Raw genomic sequence first — 16,674 nt, 5'->3', positions numbered from 1 at the left:
CTTGTGAAGTACCTAGGGGCAGACTTCTCAATGAGGATCTGAGATTAACCTTTAATAGCTGAGAGCAATTGCCTGCTGACAACCAACAAGAGAACAGAGAATTAAGGGTTTTGTCTTCAGGGAACTGAATTCTGGCAATAATTGGTGGGTCAGGAGGAAGATTCCAAGACTCCAATGAGATCTCAGTCCTTGTAAGATCCTAAACAAAGAACTCAGTCATGCTACACTCAAGTCTTCTGACCTGAGATAATAAATGGGCAACATCTGACACCACTAAATCTGTGGTAATCTGTCACACATCAGTAGAATACTCAGATAAAAACAATTTTACCTTGTTTCATTACCCTTTCTCTTCATTCCTTTCTATAGATTCAAGTTTCTGGATGGCATTATATTCCTTTTGCCTGAAGACTTTTCTTTAGTATTTAACATTTTTGCTTTTTTTGGAAGAGGCTGGTATGTTGAAGTTTTGTTTGTTTGTGTTCTTGGATTTTGTGTGAGTATATGTTCTATTTCTGATCCATCCTCAACTTGAGATTTTCCCTTTGAGCTAAATTTCATAGATTATCTTTCTAGTTATCTTACTAGTTACTAATGGCTCAGTGCTTTACAGCCTGGCAAGGGATTAGATGTGAAGTATGTGTGTTGGCAACAGGAAGATAGGGTTATGCTGATTAATCAAATCTGAGGTAGGTTCTAAGAGACAGGGTTTCAGAGGTGTGGTCTTGGTGCTTTCAACCCTCCCCACCTCATTTAGGTCTGAGCCTAGCATGTATTCATGACTCTGCCCCAGAAGTAGGGAATTGATGTTATTTATTAATTTTTGCTGTTCCCTTTTCCTAGTACCTTGTGGGAGACAGTGATTATGGCCTTCCTCCCACAGATTGAGGGAATAGGGTCCTAGTGAAGTTTTAAATCCCTCCTGCAATGGCAAAGGAGAGAGACCTTTACCAAGGTCTGAGATGGGATCAGGGAGCTTTTCTCATGACCCTCTCTCAACAGTCATACTTGGCCAACCACCCCACAGTTTTTAGGCTCCTCACTGTCCTTAGATTTAGGGCCAGTTGGTTACCCTGCAACTTCAGCACTTTGAGAGGTCAAGAAAAATTGGACACTTGTTTTTTGTTCAACTATTTTATTGTAAGTTTGTAAGTAACACTCTTCACAATCCATCCATCCCTTCCTTCCTTCCTTCTTTCCTCCCTTCCTTCCTTTCTTCCTTCCTTTTTCCTTTCTGTAATTAAAATGGCCCATGGTATCAGAATATAAGAATCAGTTTAAAGAGAAATGTAAAGAGTTAAAGAGTAAGGTAGCTATTCTCAATCTTACCCTAAATGAAATTATTCATATTTTATTCTATCAGGAGACTCTGATATGAGAAAATATTTAGTCATGCTTTGATACCTTGACCATTTGGGGATATTGCTCAAAGTACTACCTGGTCATATAATCAGTAAGTTCACATTCAATGCCATTGTGAACAATGAGGTTTACCCAACTTTACAGAATGGAACTTATATTGGTCACGTTTTATCTTGATGACCATGGAGCTGTTGGGGGGGGGAATTTCCTCAACCTGCATATTTCTTAATATAGGTTTTATGTGATCCAGTTGCTTCTGACATCAGATCCTTTATCTTCCATTCAATATTCACCTCATGTAGCATCTCTTCACAAAACACAGTCAAACCACACAGCTGGAGTTAATAAACTGAAGGAGGATGCCCATTACCAGTTACAAACATTTCTGTTGTTTGGGGCTTTCAGTATTTCATTATCTCTGCATCAGCACCAGTAGTCTTGCAGCTGAAAAGCCATTGAAATAACACAGCTTGAAATGATAAATGAAAGGAACATAACAACTGCAGCACAGAGCATTTGAGTCTCTGGATTTTTTTTTTTTTTTTTTGCAAGGACATATTTGTTTATTTATTCACTTTCTTTGTTGGAAGTCATATTCCACATTTCAAACAGTCCATCTACATGTGACGGTAAAAATATATATCATCATTCTTTCTCATCAAAAAAGATGTGCGATATTCTCAGTGAATACCACTATCCTACAACTTCAATTTTCCAAACAAATATTTTGAGACAGAGTAAAAAAGAAAAAAAAAAGTGTTATAATAATATCAAGAGAGAAGGGGGAGAGAGAGTGAGCATAAGCATGTGTGTGTTTTGCTTGTTTTTGGACCAGCTTAGTATTTAAACATTGTATGAAGTTTGTCTTGTTCTATATTCCTTTGAGTTCACACTGCTTGTGAATAAAGCTCTGCATTATTGAGACCATCTAGATGGTAATATGAGACAACCCCCTTAACACCTCTATATAAATTTTTAAGATTCCATCTGGAGAACACAGAGATCTACTTATCCTGTGGCCATCCCAGATGAGGCTTATATGTAAGTTCCCTTGCTTATTAAATCTGTCACCAGGCAATTTGGTGTAGTCTACCTCTTTCTTTTATCTCTCTCTTTGCCCTCCACAGGGCAACTCTGAAGGTTGCAAACCAACACTTGGCTAAGCTGTGACACTATCACTTTTTTTTTTAATTTTATTTTTTCAGTGTTCCAAGATTGACACTATCATTTTAAGAGACTAAAAGGAAAGCACTCAAGAATTCTCTCTATTGAACCCAAAAGCTATAGGATAAGAGACCAGAAATGTGAATGGATAGAAGGCCCTTATCTTAGCAAACCTTATAAAATGCTCTGCCTTTTCTAGATAATATTTATCAGGATATATGATGATTACCCCCTCCCTACTCCAGGGGGAGAAAGGTAACTTTAGAGAAAAAATTACCTTTTCTTGACCTATGTTTATATGGAAAGTAGGATCACTGACACAGAATCCTCAAATAGTCTGCAACTGAGAGATCTGATTGAGACCCAGGTCCTCAGATACAAAAATGAATAATCCACCAAAGAAGAATATTCAAATTATAATATATTTTGTATATGTCTAACTTATTATCTGAATTAATCATTAGGTATAGAATATATATATTCATATGCACATATATATCAATTATATCATTAATTTGAATTAATTTCATTAAATTACAGTTTACATACTTTATGTGCTCCATTGATATTCATATTATTCATATTTATATCATTAGGGTTACTTAATTTCTCAAATATTATTCCATAGATACACTAAGTTTATTTGCCTTGCCTAAAACTCTCATCTGATTATCATTCTTTTTTTTTTAAGATTTTATTTATTTATTTGACAGAGAGAGATCACAAGTAGGCAGAGAGGCAGGCAGAGAGAGAGAGGGGGAAGCAGGCTCCCCTCTAAGCAGAGAGCCTGATGCAGGGCTCGATCCTAAGACCCTGAGATCATGACCTGAGCCAAAGGCAGAGGCTTAACCCTCTGAGCGACCCAGGCACCCCTGATTATCATTCTTAAAGATCTCTACTGTCTGGGGCACCTGGGTGGCTCAATTGGTTAAGCAGCTGCTTTCGGCTCAGGTCATGATTGCAGGGTCCTGGAATCGAGCCCCGCATCAGGCTCCCTTCTTAGCGGAGAGCCTGCTTCTCTCTCTTCCTCTGCCTGCCATTCTGCTTACTTGTGCTCTCTCTCTATCTCTGTGTCAAATAAATAAATAAAATCTTAAAAAAAAAAGATCTCTACTGTCTTGCATCATATGTAGAAATGTTTCATCATTAAATCTAGACAAAACTCCAAGATAGAAAGCATAGCAGCCTAAGTGCTAATATCTAAAGGAAAACAATATTTTACATATGTTATTTTATTTTTACAACAATACTTTGATGAAGAAAAAATATTATTTGTTTTACAAATATAAGCACAAGATTAGGAGGGCTTGGTAATTAGTACAATGACACATACCCACTGAATGGACAAACCAATATTAAATGGCAAATAAACTTGAGTCAAAGCCATGTAATACAAATGTATGTAGGAAAACCTATTAAGCCATATTACTTACAGGTTCCTAGGTCTTATTTTCCCCTTCAGACTCCAAGTAGCTCGAGTGCACAAAACATTTATTTACATATTTTCTTTCCATAGAAATGAATTATTTTTAAAACACTTTATAGAGCCCAATAACTACCTACGCTTGCATAATTGTATTTCTCAAAGGCTAGCTGCAAATAACTTGTTAATTAAAATGTGTGTGTGCACGGGTGTGTGTTTAGTTTAGTTATCCTGTAATCTATTTGCCTTATTTAATATCCATATTATCTATTCATTTATATGTCTGTTTATATGGTCCCAGGTAATTTATCTTTCAAATTGTTTCATGTTGTGTGGTTTGTTTTCTCACTTCAAGTTTAAGCTTCTTGAGAAATACAACCTTGATCACAGAAATGAGCTTAGGACACAAACCACTTTAGTAACTTCCCATTTACTTTACCTACTATATGCAACCATGCAAAAGAAAAGTGTATACCTTAAGAGTGAGAAGGAAACTTAACAATGAGGGAGACAAATCATATTGCAAATGGTTAGGAATTTGACTGAAAATCACAAAGACCAATTTGAGTGAATTTTTTGACCCATGTTACTAGAATGTTTCCACGCAGTGCATACTACTAAATGTTAGAATAAGGAATAATCTGACCTGTGTTCCTTTTTATTAAATCTCACTCCCACCCTTAAAACCACATATTGCAAAGTGTATCATTCTAGCATCCACTAAAATCAGATTTGATTTGTTGAAGGAAAAAAAAAATGAACTGCAATTCATTCTCAGACCAAACTGCAAGTGAGCCATCCACAATCAGGAAACCCTGGTGAAAGAGAATCTCTTCAAAGTTCTGATTAGGAAATGATGCTTAGAAACTTATAAGAGAGAAACCTATCACAACAGAAATATGCTCATAAGCAAAGCCAAGGTCACCAGTTTTTTCCAAAGAAGGTCATTTTCCCCATTTCCCCTCTTTCCTGGTGGGGGAGGGAGTCTTTATGTTCAAATGATGTGAACATTATATTGAACTTTACTTTGGTCACCTAAAACAATGCTGCCATAACAGACTCATGTGACTAGTTGCCTAGATGGTAAATGCTTTGAATGATGGGCTCATGGCCTGAACATCTTTACAATCTCATGTAACAGCTTCCAGTGTTTTGTACTTAGAGTCATCTAATAAATTTATTATTTACTAAGTTGAAAAGAAAGGGGGAAATCAAGGAGATGAAGATAGGCCAAAGGAAACACATTATTGAAGGAAACGGGATAAAACCTGATGCTGGCCATAGCTATTGTGTCCAGGAGAAGAAGAAATGATTGTTTAAGTTCTCAGAAATTTAATAGTAATGCTAAATATCCCCTTTCACCTTATCTTATATTTCTTTAATTTGTCTTATTCTCAAGATTTTTTCCCAAATTAGGGGGGAAAATGTTTTTGCTGCCTTTTTTAAAAGATTTATTTATTTATTTGAGAGACAGGGAGAGAGAAGCAGAGGGAGAGAATGTCAAGCAGACTTCCTACTGAGAACAGAACCTGATGCAGAGCTCAATCTCATGACTCTGAGATTATGTTCTGAACCAAAATCAAGAGTAGAACGCTTAACCAACTGACCCACCCAGGCACTCTGTTGCAGTTATTTTAATAATTATAATCAAGGACAGTATAAAATAAAATAGCAAAAATATGTTTCTCATCAATCACATATTCATTCAACTTTTCTAAACTGAACCAGAGCCCAATATATACATAATATCTCAGTAGTATTTTGCAGTCAAGTACAAATGTTAAAATTTCTTATGGAAGATATAGATTATTTATGGTCTTCAATAAGTTGAAGAGAATCACCTTTATAAAATAGCCATTTTTTTAACAACAGAGCTAGAAAAATCAATCCTGAATTCCCAAATTTTATACTTTACTCAAGAGTCATTGTAAAATGTAAACTATGACAAAAGAGTGAGTTCAAATTTTTTTCTTCTAAACCTTTCTTGGTTACAAACCAATAATGGATTTTTAGTAGAATAAAGTCAAAAGGTCTTGGTAGTATATTTCTAAAATGTTTATTAAATATAATTTCATTAGCATATAATGTATTATTTGTTTCAGGGGTCCAGGTCTGTGATTCATCAGTCTTACACAATTCACAGTGCTCACCATAGCACATACCCCTGCAAAGTCCATCACCCAGCCATTGTTAATAATGTCCAAAGGTTCCACATGAAAAAAATGTAATTTCAAATGAACCATGAAGATGAATATTTATTGAGCAATCTCCTACATCCTATATCACTTACACACCTGACCTATTTTAATCCTCACAAAAAATTCAGGTAGAAAAAATTATTTTCCTGTTTACTGAGAATCAAAGAGAGTAAGTGGTTCATAGTGCAATGAGATCCTTATGCACCAGCAATAGTGCTCCCCCACAGAGCCCAGACTGGGGACAGGAAGCACAAAGACCACCAACATGCAATTGGAGTAATGGTAAGGGAAGCTATTCCTAGATCTAGCCCTTGGGTTTGGACTGATGTATTCTGCTTGAGAACCCAAACAATCTAGAGGTCTCAATTCAGTGTGCATACTGCATCCTGGAGGATGACACTTCCTATTCACAAAATACTGCCTCTGATTTGATGCTTCAATCAAAAAAGCTTGTGGCTTTAGCAGGTCATCCTAATATTTATCAGACTGGCACTGTCAAGATGGTGCATTGTGCAATACAATCTGCAGATCCTAACAGACCCACTTTCATACATCCTTCACACCGGGCAAGCTATTTCATCAGTACTGGTGACCTACAACATACATTTTCTCCAGTCCTCCAAGAGAAAAGTCGTATAGTACTGGGATGGCTAAGCCTCTGAAGATCCATCAGAAGATCTCTCCAAGCCAGATATACTATAGCTAGTGGACTCCTGGGAGAAGGGGCAGAGAGTCTTTCTGTGGAGTGAAATGATATTAGACACCAGTCTACTGGAAGATGATTGCTTTGATGATACCATTTGACAAAAGATGCACAATAGTGTGGGTTCACAATGTACTAAATATCAGTTGCTGACATCTTAAAAAGGGCTGGACACTTTAATTTTTTTTTTTTTATTTATTTGACAGAGAGAAATCACAAGTAGGCAGAGAGGCAGGCAGAGAGAGAGGAGGAAGCAGGCTCCCTGCTGAGCAGAAAGCCCGATGTGGGGCTCAAACCCAGGACCTGGGATCATGACCTGAGCCGAAGGCAGTGGCTTAACCCACTGAGCCACCCAGGCACCCCTGGACACTTTAAAATAATAATGGAGTTCCCAGTTTTTAAAGGAAAACCTATCCATACTCATGAATGAGATGCTGTCTCGAGTTTCTTTCCAGCTCTTCTCATGGAGCTGCTTCATTTTTGCCTGGAAGAGTGTGATTCTTTTGTTCCTCTTGGTACAACACACTCTCATATTGCTCACAATTTTTTGCAATTTTGGGTATTAAAACAAATTAGTCAACTTGCTTAAAGCTCAGTTGATGACTTCAGTACCATAAGGGAAAAAAAAAATCAGAGTATGACTTTTTTTAATCTAATGATATAGACCCCCCCAAAATTACATGAAGAATAAAAATTATAAAATAAATCCCACCTAGAATTCTGCAGTCAAATTTGAATTCTCAGTAAATGCTATTACTATGTATATCACAGTATTCTTAACATTATGCTATTTTCTATGATGATTTTGATGTTCAAAGGACTGAATTTCTTCTGTTAAAGTATACAAGTTGTTTTATTAGAAAAACTAGGGATGACTTAGGAATAGAATTTTTTTTATTCCCTCACTGAGTTATGAACTGCCATGTCATATAAAGAACAGACAAATGTTAACTAAACTTGAGACGAGTGGTAGAGTAAAATCCTCTTAATGGTGCTTATGCACAGAACATAGCCTATATTCTAGACATTCCACAATTCACCCTCATAAGATTTTTTAATGTTTTCCTTCAGAGTATTTAAAATACTACCTGCATATCTTTTCTGAACTTTTTAAATTTGCAACCAAAAAAAAATTTCTTATTGTATATTCCAGTTTATTTTAAAGGCTTCAAGGTAGTTATCATAATAATTTTCAAAACTAAATATAACATTGCCATTTGTATGACCATTGGTAGTTTTAGTGTTTGTAGTTTTAAATGACTATCATTTATATCTAAACAAAATGATTATGAATATATTTATTAAAACTCTAAAGTACATGAGTGTCACTGTATGTATACATACAGTTGAAATACTCTCTCTCCCTTCTTAGGAATTATCAGGGCAAGGAAAATTCCTATCTGTTATTTTTATATATATATTTTTAAAGATTTTATTTATTTATTTGACAGAGAGAGAGAGAGATCACAAGTAGGCAGAGAGGCAGGCAGAGAGAGAGGAAGGGAAGCAGGCTCCCTGCTGAGCAGAGAGCCTAATTCGGGGCTCGATCCCAGGATCCCGAGATCATGACCTGAGCCAAAGGCAGAGGCTTTAACCCACTGAGCCACCCAGGCGCCCCTATATATGTTTTTAAAAGAAAATTATGTGACAATGATATTATGTACAAATATAGAAATTATTAAAGCTATATAGTTATAGATGTATAAAATTTTAAAATTTCAAAGCATTTTAGAGTATATGAGAAAAATAGATATCATCCACATCATGATGATGTTGATTACAATGATCTTACACTTGGCAAATTATCCTGAGGGTAAATGACTTGGAAAAGTTCACAACTAATGTTTTATAAAGTGAATTGTAGAGCTAGTTTTTTAACTTCAAAGTCATAACATATTCTTTGGCAAAATAAAAAGACTAAATATATGAATAATCCATCCTTGTTGTCTATGCCAGTAGGCCATGTTTTTAGTGTTCTCTTGTCTGTTTTTTGGGGCACCAGATTTATGGAAAATTTATTGAAACTCATTAATTTTGGATTTAGAAGAGGCTTAAATCTTAGAGGAGTAGGAATCTTGTCACCTAAGTTTATGACTAGAGGAATTGAATGAGCTTGGCTGACAGCTGTGGATATTTGATAGACTATATAAGAGGTATTAAGTTCTCCCTCAAGGAAGCAAAACTTAACAAATGACTAGAAATTACCTAGAAGGAAGCTGTGTCTCAGAATGAGGAGTTGTCTCATAATTAGAAAAATCTGACAGTAGCATGGTCTTATCCAAAAGGTATTCTATAATAAGAGATTTTCTAAGGAAAGATACATGGCCCTCCAGCAAAGGCCTTTTATAAAGGGAGTGATGGGGCGCCTGGGTGGCTCAGTGGGTTAAGCCGCTGCCTTCGGCTCAGGGCATGATCTCAGGGTCCTGGGATCGAGTCCCACATCGGGCTCTCTGCTCAACGGGAAGCCTGCTTCCTTCTCTCTTTCTCTGCCTGCCTCTCTGCCTACTTGTAATCTCTCTGTCAAATGAATAAATAAAATCTTAAAAAAATAAAAAATAAAAAGGGGGTGAGAGGGTTGCAGTAAGTGCAAAGTTGGATTTGGGGGCTACTATTGAGGTTCCCCAAGCAAACTGTTAGAATTACCAAATGTTAGTTATGGAAGAAACCTTGGATAATACATTTGTGTCCCTCTTATTTAAAGATGAGAAACTAGAACCACAGAAGTTAATGTATCTGCTTAATATTATGAAGCAGAATTAATTAGGAAAATAATTAGTAAATCATTAAACTGAAAGAAAAAAATGCAGATTTCTTAAGTTGGTTTAACCAGTAATTCAATATTTGTCAAGTTATTTTGATAGTCTTCAGGAAAACAAGCCTTTTTACCACAGTGCTGTTTACCAGTGCTATGTGGCTTTTACTGCAAAACTGATGTGCCCAAGAAGTAATTGTCTTAATTTATATCATCCCCTTGGCAAAGATTTATTTTATATTTGCTATGGTTCATTTAGTTGAATCTGTAACATTCACCAAACCTAACAGTAAAGAGGAGAACTGACAGTATGACTTAGAATCTAATAAACACAAGAAACATAACTGCAATCATGCAGAGGTCAACTCATCAGTTCTTGAAGATTCCTTGGTAGAAAAGACCCATGGGATGAAGCTATGAAGAGGACATAAATAAATGAATTCATCCATCCTATCATTAATTAATTTATCAAATATTTATTGAGCCCCTACTATGTGCTACATCAGGCCTTTTTCTCTTCATATGTTTTCATATTTATATTAATTTAGCACAGTGAAGTTCATTTCTTGATTTTTAATCAGCATTTATTTTAAAGGCAAGATAAGAAACTCAAATACTACATTCTAAAACTCATGCTACTGAATTTCAGAAGAAAACCTCAATAGAACAGTACATTTTTGATAGACTTAATCCACACTCTAAATATTTGCACACCAGTCAGGTCAGCAGCCACCACCAATATCTCAACATATTCTGGGCTTGGAGAATGTAATAGAACTACTTCTTAGTTTTGAGGATTCAATAAATATATTTAAATTTATTTACATAAAAGTAACATGTGTATGATTTCAAATGAGGGCAAAATAATAAAACAATATTCACTAAACCTGTGTTTGGATCATAGGAAAACATCAAATACAATATTTTATTCTATTTAATTCTTAACACAATAATAAGAAAGAGTATTGGTAGACCCATTCTACATGTAGAATCACTGATCCTCAGGAAGATTACATAATTAGTGTATCATGGAATCTCACCCTGTCTTCTAAGTACGAGTCCATTTTTTTTTTTCCTACTCAATAAAGCAATTACTGGAAAAAAAAAACTAAAGGGCGCCTGGGTGGCTCAGTGGGTTAAGCCGCTGCCTTCAGCTCAGGTCATGATCCCAGGGTCCTGGGATCGAGTCCCGCATCAGGCTCTCTGCTCAGCAGGGAGCCTGCTTCCCTTCCTCTCTCTCTGCCTGCCTCTCTGCCTACTTGTGATCTCTCTCTGTCAAATAAATAAATAAAATCTTTGGAAAAAAAAAAAAACTAAACTATAATGCTGAGAAGGAAATCTATCAGAATGACTAAAACTTAACTTGGATAATCTCATTAAAAACTCACACACACAAAATACTCAGAGTATTTTATGCCTATTATACATACATGAAAACTGAAGCTTAAGGAAGAGCTAATCATTCAAATCTATATAGCTAAAAACCAGACAATCCTGACTTCAAACCTAGGTCATCCTGACTTCTAAGCAAATGATCCTAATGGTTATTGTGAACATCATGCTTTTCTGCATTTGTTTTGGGCAAATATTGAATATGACCTGTATTTGTTCAAAACCTTCTTCTGTAGCTAAAGACTTCATATTTCTATCCAGCATAGACCTTCTGGAATAATATTACATATTCCAAACTCCCCTGGAACTAGGTGTTATCTTGTAAATATGTTCTAAGATTGATTGATTGATTGATTGATTTGAGAGAGAGCAAGTGCAAACACAAGGGCAGCGCAGAGGAGAGAATCCCAAGCAGACCATGCATTGAGCATGGAGCCTGACATGGGGCTTGATCTCACCATCTAGAGATCACAACCTGAGCTGAAACCGAGAGCTAGATGCTTAACTGACTCTGCCACCCAGGAGCTCCTGTAAATACACTTTTTATAGATAGATGTGAGTAGAATGTATGTGACCTTTTCTGGACAACCTTGAAAAAGAGTTTGTTTTAATCCTTTGTCTATTTCTCCTTTGTATCTTCCGCTATGTTAGTATCTAGAATACAGATGCGATAGTTACCAACCATCTTAATCCACACCAGTGAGAGCCACACCTTAGGGACAGTGAAGTAGACATAAGAAAATGGCCTGAATCCTGGAAAACTACATAGTACTGTCAAAGCAATGCTGGACTGCATACCCTTGGCATCTTTTAGACAAGAGTACAAAAATGTGTTTACTTTTGATTTTTTTTTCTTTTGCCCATGTGCAACTGAACTTAATTTAAGTCATGCAATACTGTTACAAACTGATAAATACATAAACAACCCTGAGTTTGCATTCATTTCAATTCAACAAATACTTGTTGGAGAACCACTGGATAAGCGGTGCTATAGTTAATATTATAGGAAATAAAGGAATGCATTAATTCATTATAAAAAGGACTACTTCTTAGAAGATGAAACTAAGTTAATTAAAAATTAATTAAATATAGAAGTAATAAAAAATGACAATGATAATGAAGACCTCACCAGTGAATTGAATGGAAATCATAGAGAGCAGTTATTTTAAAAGTCTTAATTTAAATAAAGTTGTGAGCATTGACAAATAGTACTTAAAACATGGTTAATAAATTATAAAGTTGCTCTCAGGAAGGCCGTCAACTTTGGCTAGTTCTGATGATTAGGTCAGGAGATAGAGAACAGGCATTAACTCTTACAGATAGCACATGATTCAAAATGTCAGAAGAATCTGTTTTATTCACCTGGAATCAGTTGTTCACATCAGTTCTCCTCTTAGTGAGATGTAGGAGCAATAAATGGCCAGAACTTTTTAGAATTTCATTTATCTACTTCTGGGAACTGTGAACATTAATGGGTGCTTCTACGGAAAAACAATAAAGTCAAAGTTTAAAGTTTAGATGCTTCCACTGTGTTGTTGATTACTTGATATTGACATATATATGCTCTATGAGTTATACTTAAATAATTTATATGATACATATGTATACACATATATGCAGCAAATATGTAGATACAGATTGAAATTTCTGTCAAATACATATAAATATGTATAATAAAATATATATGTAAAATATGCATAAAATGTGTACTAGAAGTGGAAAATAATGAGTGATAAGTTTGGGAAATTTCTTATTTTTAATATCTCACAATTGTGTTGAGATAAAGCACTGAGGATATATTTGTACTTTCATGTCTATTTATTCAACTTATGTTTATGAAGTTTTGACAAGCTGCCTTGTGCAGAAATTGTTATATTCATGTGTTCCTTAACTTTTCAGCATGCACTTAGGTTAAATTTGGTGGGACTGGGTACTTACAAATACCATTTAGATGAAAGTGATGAAATCCAGTTCTATAAAGAATCCAAAAATATCTCACAAGACCCTTGAATTCACTCTTCCATTGATGTGGTTACCATTGAGGCTGTATGGATCTGAGATAAAGAGCCAAATGTTTTGCAACAGACTATGATGTGAGCAAGAAATAAATCTTTGATATGTTAATCCATGAAGAGTTCAGGTTTCCTTTTTTTTTTCCCCTAAGGCTTTGTTTGTTTATTTATTTAGAGAGCATATGTGGGCAGGGGGAGGGGCAGGGAGAGAGGCAGAGAGGGAATCTTAAGCAGATTCCATACTGAACAGACAGCCTGACTCAGGACTCAATCTCATGACCCTGAAGTTATCACCTGAGCTGAAATCAAGAACCGAGCTTGCTTAATCAACTGAGACACCCAGGCATCCCAAGGTTTCCTTTACTCTAGTCTCAGATGATAGTTTGCTGTTGAGTACTGGAATCAGTCCTTGAAGTTGGGCTCTGCTTTAAAAACTAAAAAATGTGGGGTTCCTGACTGGCTCAGTGCATGGAGCATATGACTCCACCTACGGATTGTGAGTTCAAACCTCACACTAGATATAGAGACTACTAAAGGAAAAAAAGAAAAAGAAAAAAGAAAAAAAAAAGAAAAAGGAAAATTAAAACAGGTAACACTGACTTAGTGGTCAGGCACTGTAGTGAGGCAACTGACACAGGGATCTAGAAAATGGTTGTCTATGATAAGCTGTTAACAAATACTTGGAAAACCCATTGCCTATTTTAAATGAAAAGATAGGCCATGCACTTTCTGATAGTAGATCTAGGGGATGGGTCCAAAATAACAAGATATCATAATGTTTTGTTTGCATATGACAAGGTATTGACAAAAACACATAAAATTAGGAAATACGTCTTGAGTGCAAGCAGAAATAGAAGAAAATAAAGAGATTATTATGGAAAATAGGAATTCAGGGCCTCCAAGGAAAAAGAACTCCCACACATCATTAGCATGGGTATAATTTAGGACAACCAAGAACTGGTAATATTTTATAAAACTGAATATATGCATATTTATGAATCAGTGTGTGTACTCCTAAGTATATAAAAATAGATATATATATGAATGTATATACATTCACCAAAATACATGTACATAAATGTCCATAATAGCCTTCTTCATAATAGCCAAAAGCTAGAAACTAACCAAATGCCCAGCAGCAATAGAATGGATCAATACATTATACAATATTCACAAAATGGAACATTATATAGGATAATATGTAATACATTACTACCATTTGGAAAAAATATATATATATAGCTGAACTTCACAAATATAATGTTGAACCAAAGAAGTCAGACACCAAAGCACATATACGGTTGGGTTCCATTTGAATAAAGTTCAAAATTCAGCCATACTAATCTATAGTATTATGTGCTAGCAAAATTATTATCCTTGGGGTGGGAGTGGGATAATGCCCAGAGAAGGGCATGAAGAGGGCTTTTCGGGGAACCAATAATATGTCATTTCTTGACATGAGTATCAGTTACACAGACGTGGTCAAGTTGTGAAAATATCCCATGTTATACATTTGTGTTCTATGTAGTTTTCTCCATGTTTATTATAATTCAATTAAAATTTAAAAAAATAGAAAGCTAATACAGAAGAGTTCAGATTTAGAAAATCTCATTTCTTTCAGAAATTATATTAAATCACATTTGAATAAAAAGTATCAATAAAATTTTTCATTTGGATAGTGTCATCAGGGCAAAGACAAGTTTACAGACATGACCTTCATATTTAAGCTAGTTAGTGTTCTAAGGAAGCCACTGTTAAGTTCACAGAGAGATTGGTATCCATAAAGCAAAAAGAGGGAGAAGACCTAAGAGGTATGTCTCAGAAAAAAATTGGTTATACTTACTGACACATTGAACTCAATGAAGACAAGTAGATCAGAAGCCTCTTAAGTTACCAAGCTTAATATATTACAAAAAGAAACCATTAACCTCATAAGAATAAGCACATCTAGAACCCAGATCTTGGTTTCTAAATACCACTCTCCACAGAAAAGAAACAGATTTCTTTGGAAAAATAATTCATTCCAAAGCTGGGGCAGGAAAAGGGCTGTATGAGTATGAAATACTGTATACCATGAATTCTCCCACTCCTACTCCAGATTTGGCCAAAATGGGTAGTATTAAAGGAAGAACTCAGAGATGTTAGAGCCAGGCACTACTAAGATAAAAGGAAACAAAAGTGCCTCCCAGGAAATAGGAATAGGTCTGAATTTTGTGTGTTTCCCATACTTCCTTATCCCAAATGGAAGGGCTTATTATCCTTCTCCTAGAGTATTAAGTATTAAGAGTGGGAAGAGAAATATATTATGTTCCTCTTTTAGATCACAAATTACTGGACAAAGGAAGAAATGTTCATAAGTTGATTATATTGATAGAAAGAACTATAAATCCCATAGAGTCATGAAATTGGATTTGACACAGTGACTTATATTAAAGGAGAAAACAAATGGTACATATAGGCCAAAAGGAAGGTCTTTAATAGAAACCACTAATTCAAATATTTGAGTGTTCCTTCATATTTTCCAGTATCCTATTCACTTTGAAACCATGAGAATTTATTTTGACCAATGCAAGCTGTGTTTAGATATGCCCCATAAAACACCACACAGTCCTCTAGCTCTTTACTTCCCTGTTGTGGTTACACAGAAGGCACATGCTCTGGCTGCCCTAACTACAAGATTGAAGCAGCCAATGTATTTGAGTCATTGCTTGGAGGACAGCAGTAGAGAAGCTCTAACCAACATTACAATTTAATTTAAATGAAAAATTAACTTTGCAATGTTAAGCCACTAAGACTGAACTTTATTGTGTGAGCTAATGTTAATTATTATACTAATATCCACTTTGAGGTAGAACCAAGATGAATCAGACAGATTCTGCACTCAAAGGTATTTTGTCTACCAAAAACACAAGGATGCATATTATGGTACTTTAAGGATAGCTAACAGTTTTCTTTTAATACTATTATTATTAAGAGATAGGTCATTATTTCTATGCCCTTACTAAATTCCTGTTTCACAAAATCATGAGATATAAAACAATTGACTTTTTAAAGATTTTTCTTAGTTATTTATTATTATTACTATTTTTTAGAGCAAGTAAAAGTTCACAGCATAATTGAAGGGAAGGTACAGAGTTTCCCTAAGTATCCCTGCCCTAATCCCTAGTATCAACATCTCCCACTACAGTGGTACACTTATTAGAACTGATAAACCTAGACTGGCACATCATAATTAGTCAAGTCTACAATTCACTTTGGGGTTCATTCTTGGTGAAGTCATTTTATAGGTTTGAAAAAATGTAAAATGAAATGTATCCATCATTTTGGTATCCTGTGGAGAATTTTTATTGCCTAAAAATTCTCTGCACTGGGTACAGAAGACTACCCCAATCAATGCCTATCAACATTAGAATGGATAAATGCATTGTGCAATATCCACACAATGGAATATTATACAGGATAATACATAATCCATAACTACCATTTGGGAAAAAAATACATAGCTGAATTTCACAAGCATAATGTTAAACCAAAGAAGCCAGGCACGAAACAATATATACAGTTGGGTTCCATTTGAATAAAGTTCAAAATTCAGCAATACTAATCTATAATATTATATTTTAGTAAAATTATCGCCCTTGGCATTGGAGTAGGATAATGCCTAGAAG

This window comes from Lutra lutra, chromosome 2 (genome assembly GCF_902655055.1).
Source record: "Lutra lutra chromosome 2, mLutLut1.2, whole genome shotgun sequence".
NCBI classification, from domain to species: Eukaryota; Metazoa; Chordata; class Mammalia; order Carnivora; family Mustelidae; genus Lutra; species Lutra lutra.
Note: the sequence above shows the minus strand (reverse complement) of the source record.